A 22,177-nucleotide genomic window follows, 5' to 3' on the forward strand; every position below is an offset into this window, starting at 1 on the left:
TCTTCTGTAATCCAAAATGTTATGCATAATTCAGACTGAAAATAACTAGCGTGATTACAGAATGCTCAATGTGTTTGTGTGTGTGTGTGCGTGCGCGCACATGCACGTGAGGCCACTTAGCATCTAATGTAGTGTCTGAATGTCCAGCCGGGCAGTTGGAACATCTTTCTGCACTTAGCAAATCCCCAGTCTCACATACACACTTTGGTGTTGAGAATCTTTTAGAATGCACTTAGTATCCCCTACAGCACTGCCACACTCAAGCCCACCTCTCTCTCCTCTCTCTCTCTCTCTCTCTCTTACTCTCAATCTCTCTCTCCCTCTCTCACATACACACACACACACACACACACACACACTCAGTTGTGACAACATGGGACTAAAAGCTGGTTCCTCTGAGTCCACGGTGGAACAGTAGACTCGTATGAACCGTGCAGTGATTTGTCTCTGTATGAGTGGTATAAAGCAGGACTGAGTGCAGAGGGAAGGTAATACTGTGATATATAGAAAACAGAGTTGAGTGGACTTCAGTGGCAGCACCTTTTTGCAAGCATTTCTGCCACTGCAGCCTGGGACTGCTGGGGGCCGGTGGGCTACCCGCACTTTAAATTCTGCTCCTCTGTTGTGCGTGCACACAGGGCCAGAACTTTAACCTCACTGCCTGATCTTTGGCTTCCACACTCGCTGAAGATGAAAGAACGGAATAGAGGGCAAGGCCCACTAGTGAGGCCGTAGCCTTTTATTTGTTCAGCTTATTATTTCTGTGCTTATTGAATTAATTCCTGTTTTATCCTCCGCTGTTTTATATTTTGACTAAGTGGGATATGGTGTGTGTGTGTGCGCGCGCAGCGCGATGAATTAAACGCAGTGAGGAATTCTCCTGGAAATTCTCATTTAGATTTGATATGAATAGATTTTGACATGATGTTTATCACTGTTACCTGTTTATTGGTAGAACTGATGCATTTTTCCGCTACCATTTTACTGTGCACCTCACACTGGAATTCTTCATTAGTAGAAAGACTGAAAATCGAAATGAATTTGATAACGCTTGGGATAACTTTGGGAGGAGCTTATTCAAATGATCACTGTGTTGTCGTCTTCGTGTTGTAGTGATAAAGTATCACGCAAATACCACAGTATCTGTCATGTATGGTGTGCTGATATTACAGTTTACGCTGGGTTCATTAAGTTTAGATTATTAAGGTTAATGAACCCAGTCTTCCTGAATACTCCGTGCCAGTAGTTCTCAAACTGGTCCTCAGGGACCCCGAGACGGTCCACATTTTTGCTATATCATTGTGTTGAGTTGGTTTGGAGCAAAAATGTGGACCCTTTGGGGGTCCCTAAAGACTCGTTTGAGAACCACTGCTCTGTGCTAAAAGAATATCATTCAGACCTGACAGCTTGACTGAACTGTTTTCTTCTGTTTTTCTCTTAAAACTACCAGATGGAACATTACACTGTATTTTAAGCGTTAAACAAACAGAAAACAGATTTCCAGAAAGGAAACTTACTACATTTGATGCATTTTAAACTGTTCTTTCAAACCAGACTGAAGCACCCGACAAATTATTTAGACAGTCGTGCACAAAAGTTTGGGCACTCCCGGTCAGCAGTTAACTAATTTACTTTTATATATCAGTATCCCTAAAACTAAAAAAACAGCTCTGCTCTGTGACACCTACATCGTTGACACATATCGACCAGCACTGTTCAGCCACATGTATTTAAGCAGCCGCCAGCCTCACACACTGGCTATTTTTCTTTCGCCTGCCTCCCCTCCATCTCCTTTATTCCTACAAAATTACGCTCTCTGTCTTTAAAGACTAGGAGATTTCATTTATTCACATCATACTTCACCGCTTTATACTGGGGGGAAAAAGGAACACTTTAAATTTGCTTGACTGAAATGTGTACATTGTATCCACATGAATATACTACATTAGGTCAGCACCACATTACATCAGCACAACATAACAAAATGAAGCCACCTGAAAGACAAAGCTGTGTTGATGTAATATATTTTATTCATGTGGAAATGATGCACAGATTAGAATCAAATCAGTTCAGTGCATTATTTTTTTTCAGTATAAACTCTACCTATTAGTAATCATGAGAGAACATATACTTGTGAACTATCCCTAACTGTTTTTTTCCAGCTATCTTTTTAGCTCTTTCCTACTCTCTCATTCTCATTCTCTCCCTCCATCTCACTCTGTCATCTTTCCGTCATCCGATTTCCCCATACACACACACACACACACACACACACACACACACACACACACACACACACACAGACACACTCACCGCTGCTGCAGAAATATGGAGGAGGATAAAACACTGACAGCAGTCATCCATCATATCCTTTCAGACTTGAAGAGAGAAGGAGGGATTTAGCTGACTAATTAAAGACACAGGGAGGAGGGGAAGAGAGAGATGATAGGAAAGAAGTGTGTGAGGAAATGGCAGACAGCACAAATGCAGAGAAATGAGAAGGAGAAAGAGAGCGAGTTATCTGGAGAGAAAGAAAAACAGATAGACAAGAGAAAGAGAAAGAGGGCAAGTGAGACAAAATAGTAGATAAACAGAGAGGGAAAGAAGGGGACAAAGGCGGAGGAAAGCAGAAAGAGATAGGGAGAAAGAGAAAAACAGTGAGAGAGAGAGAGAGAGACAGAGAAAGAGAGAAAGGGAATGAGAGAGAGATAGAGACAGAGGGAAAAGGAGTGAGAGAGATGACTCATGAGAAAAACACCAAAAAGAAAAAAAAAAGTGCGAAAACACGCGAGCATTTGTTTTTAAGCCGAAGGGAAGAAAAGAGTGAGAAGAAGAAAAGCAGAGTGTGAATGTTTTCATATTTGGGAAATCAAGGAAAGAGCGAGCGAGCGAGAGAGAGAGTGATTGTGCATGTGTGTGCGTGCCTCAGGCTTGTGGTAGCGTCTTACACAAAAGTACACACACACACTCTTAATTTAATTCTGACCCAACGCTCACACCCTCCCCGCGCCAGCTGTACAGACACCCTGTGTTTGGCTCTACCTGCTCCAGTCATCCGCTGTGGCTGGTGTTTTTTCCACTTTGTTTTATCAGCCTTCCCTCTTTATGTTCCTCTCAGCATTTGCCATCATTGATGAAGAAAAACCGTCAAAATAACTGAAAAAAATCACTAAAATAACTACATTCCATCATTCAGTCTTTCTAATTCTCCTCTCCTTCTCGTTTTTCTTTTTTCTGCACTTCTCTAGTCCCTCTTTGATGTGGGCTGTGATTCAGCAGAATAATGGTAATTGCACCTGAAGATTTGAACTCATTTTTACGCTCACTACCTCTGCTGCAAATCATCCCCATCCATCCATACAGTGCTACTTATCCACTGGAATATGGACCATAAACTCTAATTAGTCAGCGCAATTAGGCCTAAAAGCATCAAAAAGGAGCAATAATACAGCTCTCATTTGTGCGTAGTATGAAATCATGATTGGATGATAATGTGGACTGTATTATTAGCGATAACTATAGTATGAGACATTGAGAGACACACAGGTCTGTTTTTGTCAATGTGTGTAGTCATAGTGTGTATAGGTATGTATGTATGTATGTGTGTATGTATACAAATGCCTGTTGCCTTGTACATTGTGTGTAGATTTCATGATAAATGGAGTAAAAGAAACGGCCGAAAATTACTTCAACCAATCCGTCCAATAGAGATTTTAAGGCAAAAAAATCAGATAACCAGTAATATCAGACAATAAGCGGTGCTTTCCTGCAGTGGCCTAGGCAGTAATAAATTATTGAGTAATAACCTGTGATGGCTCAGTGCGGTGATGTTAGATGCTTACATTTTCTTCACATTAATGGTTTGTTGCATAGCTGCTATTTATTGATGCTCTATGTGTAGATTTATGAGTTTATTTTGCCCATGAGACCTCAATATTGGCCAGTGATACCAGTTAACCAACGTATTGGCCAAGCCCTAATCTTAATCTCAGTCACTAAAAAGAAATGGTTTTACTTTTTCAGTTTAAAACAGTGAAACAGAACACTTTACAGAGTCATTTAGAATTGTAGGTTAGCTGTTTCTCTGTGGTTTTTCTATGCCGACAGAACATTTTTGTCCTGAAAATGTAGAAAAACCTACACGTGCATACACTCCTAATGTAGCAGCCTTGGAATTCTTCACTACTTGCAAGCAGAAACTAGCCAGTGGCAAATCCAGATTGTCTTTAAACGCTTCATTTGATTGGTTAGTGAGCCACAGAGACCCTGGAGCTTTATTATGATTTGCTGACTGTGAAGAGCAATAGGCCAATCAGGGCCAAGCATTGCACTCGAAGAGCCAATGAACTGGAAGCATTGCTCTGCGTGATGTAAAAGGAAGGGAAGTGCTTGGTGCTGTAAGCTCACTGATAAAGGGTTTGCACTTTAACATTCAGTGAGTTACTGAGCCAGCGTTTGTTACTTTTACACACACACCCACAAGCTCTCTTTTCTTCCCATTATTTCTCACACTGAATGAACCCTACACACACGCACAGTGCTTTCTCTTAAGCAGCTGTAAATACTTTGTCTACAGCAAGTCTGGTGTCTTGCCAGTGGTCGATTCAAGTAAGTGACTGACAAAACTGATTGAGCCTTCTGTCTGGTAGTACTGTGTGTGTGTGTGTCTGTGTGTGTCTGCGTTACTGTTTTAAAAAGTAAATCTGTAGATCAGCAATTTTAACATGTCGATATCCTAAATGAATAATATGCAGAGAATTCTTTTCTCCCCCATTTTCCGATCAGTTTCATCAGAGAGAGATACAAATGCAGCATTCATTTCTCTCTCTCTCTCTCTCTCTCTCTCTCTCTCTCTCTCTCTCTCTCTCTCTCTCTCTCTCTCTCCTCGGACAAAAATATTGGGAGTGTCTGTGGAAATTTTTGCCCATTTATCCAGAAGAGCATTTGTGAGGTCAGTGATTGATGTTAGACGAGAGGGCCTGGCTTGCAGTGTCCGTTCTAGTTCATCCCAAAGTGGTTAGAAAGGGTTGAGGGTCAGGGTTCTGTGCGGGCCAGTAAAGTTCTTCCACAACAAACTCACCCAGCCACACCTTTATGGACCTTGCTTTGTGCCCTGGGGCTCAGTCATGCTGGAACAGAAAAGGGCCTTCCCCAAACTGTCCCTACAAAGTTGGAAGCATACAGTTGTCCAAAATGTCTTGGTCTGTTGAAGCATTAAGATTTCCCTATCACTGGAACTAAGGGGCCTAGACCAACCCCTGAAAAACAACCCCATAGCATTATCCCTCATCTACCAAACTTTACAGTTGGCACAGTGCAGTCAGGCAGGTAATGTTCTCCTGGCATTCACCAAACCCAGACTCGTCCATCAGACTGCCAGATAGAGAAGCGTGATTTGTCACTCCACAGAATACATTTCCACTGCTCCAGAGTCCAAGCAGCAGGCTTTACACCACTCCCCCCAACGCTTGGCATTCTGCATTTTGATCTTATGTTTGGGTGTAGCTGCTTGACTATGGAAACCCATTTCATGAAGCTCCTAACACACAGTTCTTTTGCTGATGTTGCTTCCAGAGGCAATTTGGAACTCTTTGGGGAGTAAATTAACAGAGGATAGGCACTATGCTTTTCAGCACTCAGCAGCCCCACTCTGTAAGTTTGCATGGTCTACCACTTCAAGGCTAAGCTGCTTGTAGGTGCTTCCATTTCCAGTAGTAGCACTTACAGTTGACAGAGGCAGATCTAGCAGGATAGAAATTTCACAAACTGACTCATGGCAGAGGTGGCATCCTATGACAGTGCCATGTTTAAAGTCACAGAGGCTAGACTTCTGACTTCTGATTGTTTCAGTGCCAAAAAATGACAAACGTGGCAAAATTGTAAAGGATAGTTTTATAAAATAGCTTGTCTTCTGTTTGCAAACACATTTTTAGAGTCTGCACTTTTCACAGAATTTCTCTGCTTTCAGAGAGTTGTGAGTAAGCAAAAATTAATGTTAAATTACATTATTCTTTTGTTGTGGCTGCCAATAACTGTGACTCCAATGTAAACATTTTGGGACATTTTACGATAAGCCCTGTTTTTCTGTGTTTTACTATATAGGACCTTTTGTCTCCTGGAAATGTAGACATGTAAACACACACACACAGACAGATGCAACCTGTATGCATCCACACGGTTATCTGCTCAGCTGGAGCGCTTCCAGTACCATTAATGGTGTGAAGAGTTTGGCAGTGTCACATCAGACCTATAGTAAAGGCTAATTTGGGTGTGTCACACTCTCTGTTTGTCTCTCTTTCTCTGTACGTCTCGCACGTCTCTTATCAAAGCCTGCTGTTCCCTCACAGCTACATGCTAGCTGCTAATTAACTCTTACTCCCTGTACAACATACATGGAGGTGGGTGGGGGGCGGGGGGTGCCAGGGCTTTCGGGGCTGATCATTGCAAGCCTCGTTAGGTACAGGATGACAGGAGGACAGAGGTGAGCCAGTGGAGCGAGGGAGAGAGGAAGAGTGGAGAGAGGGAATGAATGAGAGCAAAGTGAAGGCTGGAAAGAGATCAGGTCACTGGAGGAGAGAGGGAGGAGAGATGTGCATAAGCTGATGGGTGTCTTCCCTAATGAGACGGACAGAGTAAAAGAGAAGAGAGAGGGAGAAGGACAGAGAGAAAGAGAGAGTGGTGCATGTGTAGGCGGTAAAAAAACACAGGGTGATGGCATTGATGTTGGCATGGCGACTGTAAGCACCCTTACCAGCTACAGTGCCACCCCCTCCTCCTTTTTTTTTCTTTTTGAGAGAGAGGGAGATGAGGAGAGAGAGAAAGCAAAGGAGGGGTGGAGAGGGAGAGAGAAAAGAGAAAGTGAGAAGGGTGAAAGAAGAAATGAGAGGTAGAGAGAAAGATGGAAGAAGAAGGAGAGAGCGAGGTAAGTGAGTGGAAAAACAGAAAGAACAGAAAAAGAGAGGGGCTGAAAAGAGAGGGGACCCTGCTGTGTGAAGTGTCCTGTCTGTGTGAGGATGAATATGCATGGAGAAGATGATGGTTTAGGACGAGAGGAGCTGAAACTCTTCAGCTCTGCGTGCGAGCATGTGTGTGTTGGGGGGAGGGGGGATAAGTGTGTGATAAATCTCCTAATGTCAGGGTCTTTCAGCTTTTTTTTCTTTTGTGGTTGGTTTTTATGTAAGCACCCCTGTCATACTGGAAGAGCTCCTGCTGCATGATTATGAGAGACATACAGAGGGAGGGAGAGGGAGAGAGACATAGAGAATGAACAGAGGTGGAATATTAAATGGCCCGCAAGATGAGAGATGTAATCTATAAATAACTGTATTTCTGCAAATGCACATCTGTTTTTAATTTGACTCCGTGTATGTGTGTAGGAGTGTGCACAGAGTCATAGTTGTTGGTACAGTTACAACATCTGCACAAGTCAAGCCATGCATGCCCAATCAGTTACATCTGGTTTGTCTGTCATATGAGCAACTTTTCAATGCACAACACATGTCCCCCCCCACTATTGCCACTGAACACTTTCTGTAGATCACACTCCAGCACCATCTAAATCAACCTAGCAACACAGCATTCATTCACAGCTGCACAGAACAATTGTGATGATGTAACAACTAAAAATGAAAGAAAAATAACCAAAAATCTAAAACAGCATCACTGTCATAAGAAAACCTATAGAATTCTTTGAAAGTGTTGTAATAGCAGCCTGCATCTCTGAAATTATTGTAAGAAATATCATATTTGTGAAACTGCTGTGAGAAGAAACCTTATGTTTCTGAAATTATGGTAGAAAACCCCTTTGAAATGTCAGCGCTGTAAGAAAATGTAATGTTCGTGAAACAAACAAAAGGTTTTTCATAAGAAAACCTTGTAACCCTACCTGTAGTAAGAAAACCTCGTAACTCAACACTCTTAGTAAAAAAAAAAAAGGTTCTATATAATACTGAAAGGGTTTTTGAACCCTTGTTGGTGCTATATAGAACCATTTAAAAGGGTTCTTTAAAGAACCATGTACAAGTGATTTTCCATCATAGAGAAGAAACATTCAACCATTTAAGCACTCAAATGTTCTTTGAGCGGTCATGATCCTTTACAGAACCTTTGCCTCCAGAAGTATTTTATTTATCTGTTATACACTCTTCAAAAAGGTTTCCTTAAGGGAAGAACCCTTAAGGAAACCTTTTTCAACAGTGTATAACAGACAAATGAAATACTTCTATCTCTAAAAGAAAAGTATATCTTTCTGCATAGCAGTCATAAGAAACTTCATACCTCTCTCCTCAGCTGTCATAAAAACCTCATACCTCTCTCAATAAGTCATTAAAAAAAACCTGTCACTCCATAAGTCATAAAAACCTAATATCTCTCTCTACAGCAGCCATAAGAAACCTCATATCTCTCCCCATAGCAGCCACAAGAAACCTCGTATCTCTTTCATAACAGTCATAAGAAACCTCATATCTCACTCCATAACAGTCATAAGAAACCTCATATCTCACTCCATAACAGTCATAAGAAACATCATATCTCTCTCCATAACAGTCATAAGAAACATCATATCTCTCTCCATAAGGCATAAGTAATCTCCTATCTCCATAAGTCATACATCTAATCTATCTTAATAGCAGCCATAAGAAAACCTCATATCTCTTTGATAACGGTCGTAAGAAACCTCATATCTCTTTCATAAGTCATAAGAAGCCTCATCTCTCTCTCTCCATAACAGTCATAAGAAACCTCATATCTCTCTGTCATAAGAAAATCTTTAAAATGATGGTAAATTAGGTAAATTAGACTGCCATAAGAAAAACCTGATACCGTCGTAAGAAAATCTTGCATCTTTGAAACAGTCGCAAGAAAACATCTCTAAAACTCTCGTAAGAAATCCTTATGTCTGTAAATATAGTAAGAAGATCTCATATTTCTGAAACAGTTCCTTTGTAGAAGAAGAAAATCTCTTAATATATCTTATAAACTATTAAATGACTTGTAAGTCGTATTGGACCATATCTTTTGGTCCATTTCTCACGACGTGTTCATGCAATTTAAAAAACACTGGAGTTTTCAAATACTGAAAGTTTGAGTTATGAGGTTTTCTTATCATGGTGCTGCTTAGTTATTCACTCTGGCTGTGGGACTGCAAGTTTATTTAACTCCTTCTCGTGTATTTGTGTGTGTTGGTATGAAACTGGAGCATGTTTTTTTAAAGCCCCTCGTTACCTTTGCCGTCTGTGTCTTTATGAGGACTTGATCAGCTCTTCATGTCCAGGGGCAGGGGTGGGTGTCCAGGCCTGCGTAGGGTCGTGCTGTGTGCGTGGTCTCCAGCCGTGTGTACATGTGTGTGTTTGGTGAGCACGTGTCCAGGCTCAGGTGTGTATCCACTGCTCGGGATGGGAGTGTGTCCATGTGTCCACACAGATTAAATGGCGTGTGTGTGGTGGGAGAATTAGGTCGATTTATACCGGCAATTGCACATTTGTATCCATTTTAGCTTTGTAGTGAAAAACTGCGTTTATTCTCCTTTCTTCCAGAATGTTCCCATTGCTAAAAGCCCCTCTCTCTCACCTGAGGCCATTACACGCAGCTCTGTTCAGCTTCTATTGTGAAAGCTCCCAGTCGTCACTCGTTGTTGTGTGCTTTCTTTCGTTCTTTATCTGTTGTTCTTCCCCCTAGAATCCCTCTCTCATTCTTCCTTTCCTTCGCTTTCCTGCAGCTCCCTCGCTCTTCCTCCCCTCTGCTGGCCTCCTCCTCTTCATCTGTTCATTTCCCCCTTTGTTTAGTTCTGTTTTTTTCTCCCACTCGAGCTTATCCCTCATTCCAGGTGTTTCTTTCTGCTGGTTATCAGTCTTCTTTTTCTACTCCTCCTTTCTCGGCGTCAGCTCCCTTCATCTGTCTCTTGGCGTCTCAGCATCAGTTTACAGATCCCTTCACATCTCCCGGCAAAACACAGCCTCCCCTGTGCCAAGAAACAAAGAGAGAGAGAGCGATGGAGGGAGGTTTGGGAAGATAATATGACAATCCTGGTGGAAGAGGAGAAAGATGAAAAGAGAGAGGGAAGGAAGAAAAAAGAGGAAAAAAAAGGTAGTGGGTGGTCAAGTTTTGAGAATTAATTATTTTATTAGCAACAGTTGTAACAGTTAATGCCAATAAAGCCATTTATGGAGACATATGGGAACATTTTAAAGAGGTGGAACACTATTTTTCCCTCATTAGCACCTTGTGTTATCCATTCTCCTTCTCTGCCTCCCTCCCTGCCTCTTTTTCTCTTTTTCCTCTGTCACTCTTGCTCTGTCTCAATTTAGTTACATTCAAGAGGCCTTACTGGCATTTCCATATCCACCTATTCTCTCTCTCTCTCTCTCTCTCTCTCTCTCTCTCTCTCTCTCTCTCTCTCACACACACTCTCTCTCACTCTGTGTCACTCTCTGTTTATCCGTGTGTTCAGTGTTAATGTCAGGGCAGTGTGTTCTCACCTCATTCAACAGCAGAAACATCGATCTTTCTCTTAAATGTCACCGGAGTGCTTTTCTCTGTCTTTTTCTCTCTCTCTTTCTCTCTCTTTGCTTTTTGTCTCTAGGTCCCTTTCCCTTTCCTCCATCTATGCAATGTCTCTCTCTCGCTCTCTCTCGCTCTCTCTCTCTCGCTCTCTCTCGCTCTCTCTTTCTCTCGCTCTCTCTCTCTCGCTCTCTCCCGCTGCCTTTCGCTCTCTCTCTCTCTCTCTCTGCTTTTTGTCTCTAGATCCCTCTCCCTTTTCTCCTTCTATGCTATGCCTCTCTCTCATCCCCTGCTCTCCCTCTCTCTCCTACCTAGCCCTGCTTTCTGCACATCCCAACTTGTCATTCTTTTTAAGCTCATCAGCCAACCTTCAGTCAGACAGCCATAGAGACGAGTAATACATAGAAACCAGCAAAATGTATATAAGATGTGCGCACACACACACACAGTCTAACACAAAGACAGTAAATGTATATTTAATAAATAATGAATAAATCTTCTCTGTCTGTGTGCACTGAGCAGCCGCTGTATATGTATTTGTAGAATGACCAGCTTTCAAGCTTTCATCCAGACTGCGTTCTCTCATTCTTTCCCCCCTTTTCATCCTACAGTCCGTCCATTCTGAATAACATAATCCCTCCGTTCATCCTTCTCTTTCACTCCTCTGGCCTAAACCAGACGTCTTTATCCCTCTTTCTGTATTTGTCCTCCCTCTCGTCTCCCGTTTGACATCTGTCCTTCAAACGATGCACACACACGCACACGCGCACATACACACACACACAAACTAACCTGTTTTTCAGGCACTTTGAGACTTGACTGTAGAATAGTCCTCAGGGTCCATCCAGTTACTTCATTTAATAGAGAAAATACCTTCTTTCTTTCCTTCAAACTCTCTTGCTCTCTCTAATGCTCCCTCACTCGCGCCCTCACCAGCTGTACGCCGCTGAATCTCTTCAGAGGACAAACCCCTCTTTTTTCATCCCTCCTTCTCTCCCTCTCTCTCTCTCTCCCTCCCCTGCCGTTGATTGAATTTTAAGTCATTTTTAATCCCGCAGAACAGAACAGGTATATCCAGAATCAGACGACATGAGAGAGGGAAAAAAAGAGAGATAGTGAAAGCGTGAGAAAAAAGGAATAGATGTTGTCAGGGCAGTCTCCGGAGCAACGGATATTTTTAGCAATTCCTCCCCATACTTCGTGCACGTCTCTTTTCCAGTCGCTTTGGCTTCATTCCTCCATTTATTTGGTTTTTCTTTTCCTTTTTCCTGATTTGTTTTCCCCTTTCTTGCAGAAGTGCTGTGAGTGTGGGGCAGTTCGGCGTGAGTCGATGAGTGCAGGAGAGAGAGTGAAAAGCGACTGCGCTCAATGCATCTGCTTCAGCGTCTGATACAGAGGGAGGGAGAGAGAGAGGGAGGGAGGGGACAGAGCAAGAGGGAGGGAGAAGAAGAGATGGAGGGAGGGAGAGAGAAAAAGAGGAATGGAGAGCCTCCAGCAGTATTTTGTATGAAGAGCGGTGGTGATGGCAGGGGAGAGAGGAGAGGCATAGATAGAGGAGCAGAACGGAGAGATATGTGCAGGATGAGTGGAAAGGGAGGAAAAGAGTGAGGGGATGAGTATGTGCAGTTAAAGTGGCACTTTAGAGATGCTGAAAGGGTTTGATCCCCCCAACAGCTGCTGGCAACTGCTGTCTAATTGTGGAGTTTACAGGGTGTGTGCATTTGTTTTTTGTACATTTTCAGGACAGAAATGTCCAGACTATGCAAGACAACCAGAAAAAAAACAGGACGAACCTGCTATTTCAGGAGAAACACAATGATCCTGACTTTGCATATATTTCATGGTTTTAAATTAAGAGTGTTAAGGCTAGGGTAAAGTTTGAGGTTTGACTTAGTTTTATTTATATATATTTATATAAACACTGGCAGTAGAATGAGTCGTACAGATGAGCTCAGTGACTTTAAACATGGCACTGTCATAGGATACCAACTCTGCCACAAGTCAGTTTGTGAAAGTTCTGTCCTGCTAGATCTGCCCCTGTCAACTGTAAGTGCTATTATTGGAAAATGGAAGCGCCATGAAGAAGTTTAATGGAGGAGGGATAATTCTATGGAGTTGTTTTTGAGGGGTTGGGGTTGGCCTAGGCTCCTTAGTTGCAGTGAAGTCTAAATGCTTCAGCATACCAAAAAAGTTTGGACATTTTTATGCTTCTTATGATACTTTGTGGCAGCAGGTTGGGAAGGCCCTTTTCTGTTCCAGCATGACTGTGCCCCAGTGCATAAAGCAAGGACCATAAAGGCATGGCTGGGTGAGTTTGGCGTGGAAGAGCTTGACTGGCCTGCGTAGAGCCCTGACCTCAACCCCATCCAGCATCCAGGAAGAACTAGAACATAGATTGTGTGCCAGGCCCTCTCGTCCAACATCAGTATGTGACGTCACTAATGCTCTTCTGGATGAATGGGCAAAAATTCCCATAGACACTCCAAAAACTTGTAGAAAGCTTCCCAGAAGAGTGGAGGACCAACTGCAAAGGAGGACCAACTCCATGTTAATGTCTAAGGATTTAGAATGGATTGTCATAAAAACCCCTTTAGGTGTAATGTCCCAATACTTTTGTCCATATAGTGTGTGTGAGTATATAATATATCGGCCAGTAGTGTTATTTTATAGATGACTTCTGTATTACATGGTAGTTAGAGGTGTATATGTGGGGCATTTTCTTATTGCATGGTAGTTACGGGGCATGTGTATGATCCCACATCCTGACAGCATATGTAAAAACAAGCATGTATGTTCAAAAATGTGTTGCATAATGCATAGAATGCGTGCACTGATATAACCCTGATGTGTCACATTCTTAAGAAAACACTAGCATGTAGACATAAACGAGTGTGATATCTGTATGTTTACAGCTGTGCTGTTTGTGTGTGTGGTTGTTGTTTCAGCTGGCCTCCCCCCCACCCCCTCTTTCTGCCTCTTTCTCTGGCATATTTGTCTTGTCTTATTAGCTCATATTGGAGTAGATGATGTATGAACAGCCCTCAAATTTACATTTGCACTGTCAAAGGCAAGCATACACACAGAGCGTAATGAGAGAGAGAAAGAGGCGTAGCTTTCTTTTAGACCTTTCTTTTTTCATTTAAAGTATGATTTTTCATTCCCTCAGAAAGTGGCTTCTGTAAACGGTGAATGCGTTTCATTAGACTCTCTCTTAATGCCTTCTTTGAAAGTTTTTAACAGGATTGCTTTTCCGTATGTGTGCTAGTACACATAGTCGATTAACCAGTACATTCAGTTTAAGAAATACTGAATGAAATGGAAAAGCTTTATTGAATGTCAACACACAACCTTGTTATAGTTATGTAGTTCTTACCCCATGATATGCGTAGTAGTGAAATTGATATTAAGTACCAATTAAATTATTAACCTTTTTATTAAATTCTGCTTTCCATGCTTCATCCCCTATTGTGTTATTGCTTTAGAGTTGCAGCTTAACATTGCTACTAGTTTGAAAAGCTATGATACCAAGAACCAAGTTGTTGTTGTTGTTGTTGTTGTTGTTAGTAGGCTAGGTAGGCTGGAACCAACAATCAATTTGCGGCTGTGTTCATGTTAGCTCCATTACTCAACAAAACACTACACCCAATGTATCCTAAAGGAGTGACCTTTCACACACATACAAAACAGACCTCTAGAATTTCTCATAATTTTAAATGGTATTTATGTTAACATTTCTGTGAAGCTTGTCTAACCTAGCAACAGTGGCTACACAAGGACACATTGGTAGCACAGATAGGTCAGTTATTGGCCTGTATATATTTTCGCTGATTTCCTGTTACGCAACATAATGAATACTCATTGCCCTTTAATATCCTTATACATGAAAAGTGCTTTAAGTATTTACCAGCTTGTGATGCAACAGCAGCACTGTCACGACGAGTCATCACTCAAACGATGCTGTTCGACCCACCAGCTGACTTTTCATGTCTTTAACATTGAGCTCTAAACAAGCTATCACATGTTCAGATGCTTACTTTCACACCTAGCAGAAGGGTCCCCACTGTGTGTGTCTCTGTGTGCTTGTGTGTGAGGCCACATGTATTAGAGCATGTTGACTCAGTATTTGTCCCTCTATATTTAGTCCCAGTGGCAGAAAATGTTGCGATGAGTCAAGCAGCACTCACTCAAAAGCACACAGCCCTAAATGAGCTCACCCAGACACCATGTGTTTCATGTGTCTAAGGGGTTACAATAATGGAGAGGCTGAAGGGTGGCAGAGAAATCAGCTTAGAGGACAAAAGCTCCTCAAATAGTGAAATCCTAGCAGATCTAGACATTACTGCAGAACACAAGATATTTGGAATCAACACTAACCAGTATTACAGAAACATCCTAACTCTGAAATCTTATCCGTTTAGTCACCATTACAACTCCAGTTAGAACGGAATTTAGCACAGTAGCTATTACTGAATAACAGTTCTTATGTTCATGATCTTATCCTAACTCCAGATAAGAAAACAGTATTACAGAAAACTAACAAGACAAGATTTCCTGAATACTATCCTAACTTTAGGACAACCCAAACAGTGTCTTAACCTCTGTTTTAACAGTCCATTTTGACAGGCAGCATAGTTCACTATAACTGGACTAATGACGTTACATTTAGTTATACGGCAAAACGCTGCTTTCACTTGTGAGATTTTTTTCTAACTCTGTGTTTCAAAAATCCCAGACACTGCAGACACGATTTCCACTGTCCCTTGTTACCTTTTGTGTTTTAATTTTGTGAAAACTTGTTCAATTAAATTACAGTAATGGTGAATAATGAGGAGACTGAGTGTAGCTGTTCATTAGCAGGAATAATGTTAGCGTGGCTCGCAGGCCGGCTGAAGCTTTGGGAAATTGAAACTGGGGAGCAGTAACACCCTGATGAACAGCAAGGGGTTCTGTCATATTCTTAATCTGCAGTTAATTGCGCTTATTGTTTTGACCTTTTTACATCGGTAATAGAGGTCTAGCTAACTAACTAACATTTTAACAATAATTTGATTACGTGTTTATTTCAACTGTACACGTCATCGGTTGCTTGGCGAAAGATTTGACGGTTGATTGTCAACTTGTTGATCGAGTCATTTAAGAGTCATTCAAGTCATTTAAAATTAAGATAAGATTTGTGAAAAATTGTATCTTGACCTTGTCAAATTTGATTACGTCACAATGCACCAGTGAGTGGAGTAAGTAATATGTTTCACCTCCTCTCCTACCACCACCATCTATCAAGAGAAAACGCTTATTTCTTATTAGCCTAAGGTTCAAGGGGTAAAACCGCACACTTATTACTCAGTTATTAATCTTAAGACTTACTTACAAACTACTGTGAATTATTAAGTAACCACTCTGGAACTGATTGAGGAATTGAAGTGCGGGCCTACATTTAGTTATGGTCATTACTAAATGTAAAATGTTATTCTTTTTTTTTTTTTGTATACTATTTGAAAACGCTAGCTGTGTTTTACATTGTGTAAATATTTCATGATTAATGGGACAAAAGAAATAGTCCAGATTTACTTGTAAATCTGTTCCATTAACTTACCATTAAAAGTTTTCTTCTCCTGCAAAGTTACTATGCAAAGTTACCATGATGGTATGGGCACTTGCAGTATAAGAAGTCAAATAAAAAAATAACCTAAAATGCACATTATAGGTTGATCTCTAACCAACCACTTATCGACAGCCATACCTAAGAAAGTTCCTGAACAATCAGCACCAGTGTTGTAACGATGCCATGCCTCTGTGGTTTGCTCTTGTGTTGCGTTTGGCCCCCTGCAGGAGCTGTTGTAATGAGATAACCACACACTGACAGTACAAATCATTTTTGTCAAAGAGGCAGGAGGGTGGTGGTGTATTTTTAATGCAATGTGTAAAAATTTAATTACAATATTCGAGGCCATGCAGAGATACTGGGGTGCCCCTGTTGGAGTGCTGTAGCCATTTCAGCACCATGGACAGCACAGTGAGAAAGCAGCTGCCATCATCAAACACTCATAACTCCATTTCATAGCCTAAACCAATTCTCAATAAAATGTAGTGTTACTTTAGGAAAATAACTCAAGTAGTACTTAAATAGAAGTAGCAATATTTCAGGTAAAAACAATTTGTTAAGTGCTGAGCAACTTGAAGGACTTAAGTGGAACGTCTTATTACATCCAACATGTGCTAGCATAGGAACAGTACTTTGTGAGGTGCTGCTGTTCTCTTTCAGCACTTAGTCTAAAATAAAATACTGAAGTGAGAGGTATTGGAAACAGCGAAGCAGTCCAGATGTTAAACCAACAGAACCAAATGATATTAAATGCAAGAAAGACATTAGTAACTACAAAAAACGTTCTTCACAAATATTAGTAGACGTAAAAGCAACATCTTAAAAATAAAGGTTCCTAAATGATTATAGGCTTCAACATACAGTTCTAGGAAAACTTAATTGATGTAGATGTCTTTAAATGTTCTTCGCACACTCTCATCTCGTTTTTCTGTGACATCGCTCCAAAGGAACACCCTTTTGGCACCTTTATTTTTAAGAGTGTAATATCATTTGAAAACACTCAGGAAAGAACAAACCCATCAGATGTTTACTGAAGAACGTGTAACTGAGTAAAGTAGTTACCCACCTCTGGTGTAGAGAGTGATGTAAGAGCAGTGTGTGGCAAGTTCATAACCATATGGGTCGTGTCTCTTTACATTATTGATGTTGGCCATCAAACTCTCATTCACCCCATTAGCTCCACTTTAGCCTTCATAAGTGATGCCTGGCTTCAGTCTCGGTTTAACAGCCGGCTAGTGAAAGCAGGTTAAGTGCTTCAGGATGAAAGGCATTTGAGTCTTGATCACATGTCTGCAGCTCTTGCCTCACCACCTCTTTTTGTCTCTAATACTCTGTTTTTTGCCTTGATACGTCTCCTCCTGTCACATTCTCTCTCTCTCTCTCTTCTCACTTCTTTTTTCCTCCAAACTTTCTCAGTCACCTTGTCATGCTTGTGCTGACAACTAGTCATTCTCTCTCTCTCTCTCTCTCTCTTTCCCTTCATCTCTCCTCTCATTTCTCTCTTTCTCTTGCTCTGTCACTCTCTCTTTCACTGTTTCTCTTTCACTGTTTCTTTTTCTTTCTCTCCCTTCAAATGTCTCTCTCTGTCCTCTTTCTTTCATAGTCTCTCTTTTTGTCTCTCTTCCTCTCTATGTCTGCTCTCTTTTTATATATCTTTCATTATTTTCTCACTTTCTCTCATCTTTTTCATTTCTTTCTTTCTGTCTTTCTTTCTTTCTTCTTCTTGTTTCTTTGTCTTTCTTTTTCTCTCTCCCCCTCCCCTTCCCTGTATTATCTGTCAGTATAATTTCTTTCTATCTTTCTTTCTTTCTTTCTTTTCTCTTTCTCAGTCTCCCTCCACCCCTCTTTTTCCATCTCTCAACTAATTTCTCTCTCTCTCTTTCTCTCTCTCTCTCTCTCTCTCCTGTCTATTTCTGTCTCGTCTAATTTCTCTCTCTCTCTCTCTCTCTCTCTCTCCTCTTTTTCTTTCATTCTTTTCATCTGTCTTTTTCTCTCTGTCTCTGTGTCTCCCTCTCTCTCTTCTCTGTGTGTATAGATCTCTGTGTCTCTTTACCATGTCCCAAGCTCATGTGGCTGTTTGATCTCTTGAAAAATCAATAATTAAAGTAATTACATTTAAAGTGAAGCAAATCTAAAAAACATCAACACGTCACTGCCTGTCTGTGTCCACATATCGGTCAATAATGACGTGTAGGGTGGATTAGGTGTGGGTGTGTTGACTGTGTTGGTGCTGTTTTCTGTATTTTCATGTTTGTTGACATGCTTCAGTAGTTCAGGGAGTGAGAGAGTGACACAGAAGGAGAGAGAAAGAGAGAGAGACAGATTAGTTGACAGGCTGCTGTTCTAATCCCCTTCAGAATAAAATCCAGAAAACCTCACAGTGTATGCGTGTTTTATGAGCTGATGTCAGTTCTACAGACTACATTTCTTGTCAGTGAGAGACAAAGCTGTCTCGTGTGTGTACTTTGTGCTCGTGCATGGTGTGGTGGTTTTGAGTGGACGGGACAGTATGTTAAATTCAAATAAAAACTGAAAACAGTGATTTGTGAATAATTCTTTACCTGTATTACATTGAAAACAACACAACAGCACATCATACTTCATGACTTATAATTTTTTTTTTAAATAAAAAGTTGGGACAGTAAAGCAATTACCTCTTTCTAATGTTGCCATTCCTGTTCACAGCACTTAAAAGACGTTTAGGGCATGGAGACACCAAGTGATGAAGTGTTTCGGGTGTATTGTTGTCCAATTCTTCCTACAAGTTTTAAAGTGTGCAACAGTATGGGGTCTTCATTGTCACATTTTGCCTTTTTAAAATGCACCACATTCTCTTTTGGGGACAGTTTGGGACTGCAGGCAGGCCAGTCCAGCACCTACATCCAGTTCTTGCGTAGCCATGCCTTTGTGAAGTGTGCAGAATGTGTTTTGCGCTGTCTTGTTGAAATATGCATGGGTATTCCTGGAAAAGATGTGGTCTTGAAAGAAGCATATGTTGCTCCAAAATCTCAATGTACATTCTGGCATTAATGGTGCCATAACAGAAGTGTAAGTTACGTTTTCCGAGGGCACTAACACAGCCCCATACCATGACAGACCCTGGCTTTTGGACTTGTTGCTGGTAACAGTCGGTCCTTTTTGTCTTTGGTTTGGAGCACATGGCATCCATTTCTTCGGAAAATACCTGAAATACTGATTCATCTGACAACAGTACAGGATGCCATTGTGTGAAGGTCCATCCCAGATGTATCTGAGACCAGAGAAGTCGGCGGCACTTCGGGACACGGTTAACATAAGGCTTTCTTTTGGCACAGTAAAGTTTTACCTGGCATTTGTGGACATAACTATGTATTGTAGTGCTTAACAAAGGTTTGCCAAAGTAATCCTGAACCCATGTGATTACATAGCTTATACCTGAATGATGGTTCTTGATGCAGTGCCATCTGAGAGATCGGAGAGGACAGTTATTTAGCTTAGACTTGCACCCTTGCCCTTACTGCACTCCAGATTCCTTGAATCTTTAATCATGTTATGCACCATAGAGGATGAAATATCCAAATCCTTTCCTGTCTTAATTTGAGGAACAATGAGTGTGTTTACATGCACTTAATAATCCGATCATAGTAGAATTCCTGCAGTTATCTGATTATTCAAATGCTCATGTAAACAGCATACTCTGATTTCTTAGATCGGAGTAAGGTCTAGAAATCTGATAAAGAGAGCTGGATTTTAGCTCAGTACTCGAGTTTTTCAGTGTACCCTCACTGTGATTTCTTTTGGATTTCTCAGTTTGTGCAAAAACAGACTGCAGTACTGGAAATAAGCAGGCAGCATTTAACAGCACTCATGAGATGGCAACAAAACACTTTTGGAGTGACACTGAAACCAAATACATGCTTGACAAAAGTAAGGATTTAAGTATTCTTTATCTACTAGCCAATGTAAGTTTTACAGTATGTTGACGCCCTGTTTTTCTTCTGAGTTTATTGGCCGGTTGCAAAGCAGAAATCCGATTATTGCCTGACTCATGTAAACCCGGTGTTTCCCCATTATCTGATTACCCTAAGTGAATGTAAACACACTCGTTGTTTTAAACATTTCAATTATTTTCTCACACATTTGTTGGCAAACTTGCAATCCTTGGTCTGTCTTTGCTCCTAAAGGGACTAGGCATTTCCTGGATGCTGCATTTGTACCAAATCATTATAACAGTCCTCTTTTGACCTGTTTCAGATCACAATTACTTAATTGTTTTACCTCATAGCCCTAAACTGCCCTCAGCCCATCTTTTTTGGTATATGTTGCAGGTTTGAATGGCAGGAATTAATGTATTGTTACAAATGAAATGAAGTTGACCAGACAAAACATGAAATATCTTGTATTTCATTGCAGACAGTATGAACACAGGTAAATTGCTGCTTTCTTTTTTTTTTTATTTGGATTTTCCGTACTGTCCCAACTTTACCTGTTTTGAGGTTGTAATTACAGATGAAGATACTGACAACTCACATGCTCTTCTCTGTTATCATAAGGCTTTCTTCTCAAAGCTTGAAATCAAACTCTCAATCCTTCGGACATCACTGAGATAGAGAGGAAAACCAGCAATTTGTGTAATTCCTTTTACTGGCTGTGTGTGAGTGATGGACAGAGAGAAACTGCTTCTTTGTTTCCTCACTAATGTTTCTTTTTAAAACTGTTCAGAACATCACCCCACATTAGACACAACTGGAGGAAAACTACATTAAATCCTCCATTATGTCCTCAAATCCCTCTGAAATGCTGTAGAGAACACCTTTATTCTCTCTCAAGTCTTTCTGGGTAATTGAGTTTTTATCCATCATTTTGTTTAACCTTGTGCTCTCGTTTTATTGGATTGGCTGAAAAATGATGACCTCTTGAACTAGGGTGTGTGTGTGTATGTGTGTGTGTCATGTGCCTATGTGTAGGTAATGAAGACATTGATTTGTGCCTTCTAGTCAGTGCTGAAGGGTCATGCACATTTTATTAACACCTTATTCATTCACTCTTTTTATGGATCTCTCTCTCTCTCCCGTCTCTCTCTGTATGTCTCTGTCACTTTCTCTCTAGGTCTCTTTCTCCTTTCTATCTCTTTTTCTGTCTCCCTCTCTCTCAATGTCTCCTCTGTGTCTCTCTCTGTCCCTGCCTCTCTCTCATTCTCTCTTTCTGTGTGTGTGTGTGTGTGTGTGTGTGTGTGTGTGTGTGTGTGTGTGTGTGTGTGTGTGTGTCTCTATGTCTCTGTTTTGCTCTGGTGCTTTCTCGCTTTCTGTCTGTCTCTCTTTCAATCCAAGCTGCTTTATTGGCATGACAAATACACTTTTTCTCTCTTTCTATTGCTCTCTCTCTCTCTCTCTCTCTCTCTCTCTCTCTCTCTCTCTCTCTCTCTCTCTCTCTCTCCCCCTCCCTCTCTCTCTCTCTCTCTCTCTCTCAGATCAGATCAGATCAGATCAGATGGTTGTACCATAACAGAGGACCAAAGAAATCAGTAAATGTCCTCTTTGCCCTAATCTAGTTATTTAAAAAAGGGCCTGATTTTATAATTTATTATTATACATTCACTGGCATATTTATAAACCATTCCCAAAACTAATGCTGACAATCACACATACATGAATGCATCTCTCTCTCTCTCTCTTTCTCTCTCTCTCTCCTCCAAATGTGGACATGTACATATGCACATAATAAGCATTCATATTATACAGTGCACTGTTCTGTCTCTGGGGTTTTTGTATTATGTCCTGAAACTGAGTACAAATACCATGGCTCTATTAAATGTCTCTATTGGCTTCTCACATAAATATTATATGAAGCGCACAGTTTTGAGAAAAGCACTCTATATTTTCGTATGAATTCCATCAGTGCCGTGTGCCAGGGGTTCCTCAGAGCTCAGTAACCCACTTTTACCCTGTGTTTAAACGTCTACTTGAACACATGAACATTTAAGTAATCCGTGTCCTCTCATTGTGTCCACTGATTCTTGGAGATCTACAACCCTGCAGAGTTTATCTCCAACCATAATCTAACATGCTTGTTCCAGGTAATGAGGGTCTTCAGGGG

The 22,177-nt window shown here is 41.0% G+C and overlaps 1 protein-coding gene across 1 annotated transcript in view; it reads left to right on the plus strand.

Moving 5' to 3' along the window:
• pcxb (pyruvate carboxylase b) overlaps positions 1–22,177 on the plus strand; it is a 258,861-nt gene that overhangs the window by 167,461 nt on the left and 69,223 nt on the right. The gene's annotated exons all lie outside the window — the stretch shown is intronic.

Source organism: Colossoma macropomum, unplaced genomic scaffold (assembly GCF_904425465.1).
Source record: "Colossoma macropomum unplaced genomic scaffold, Colossoma_macropomum, whole genome shotgun sequence".
Classification (NCBI taxonomy): domain Eukaryota; kingdom Metazoa; phylum Chordata; class Actinopteri; order Characiformes; family Serrasalmidae; genus Colossoma; species Colossoma macropomum.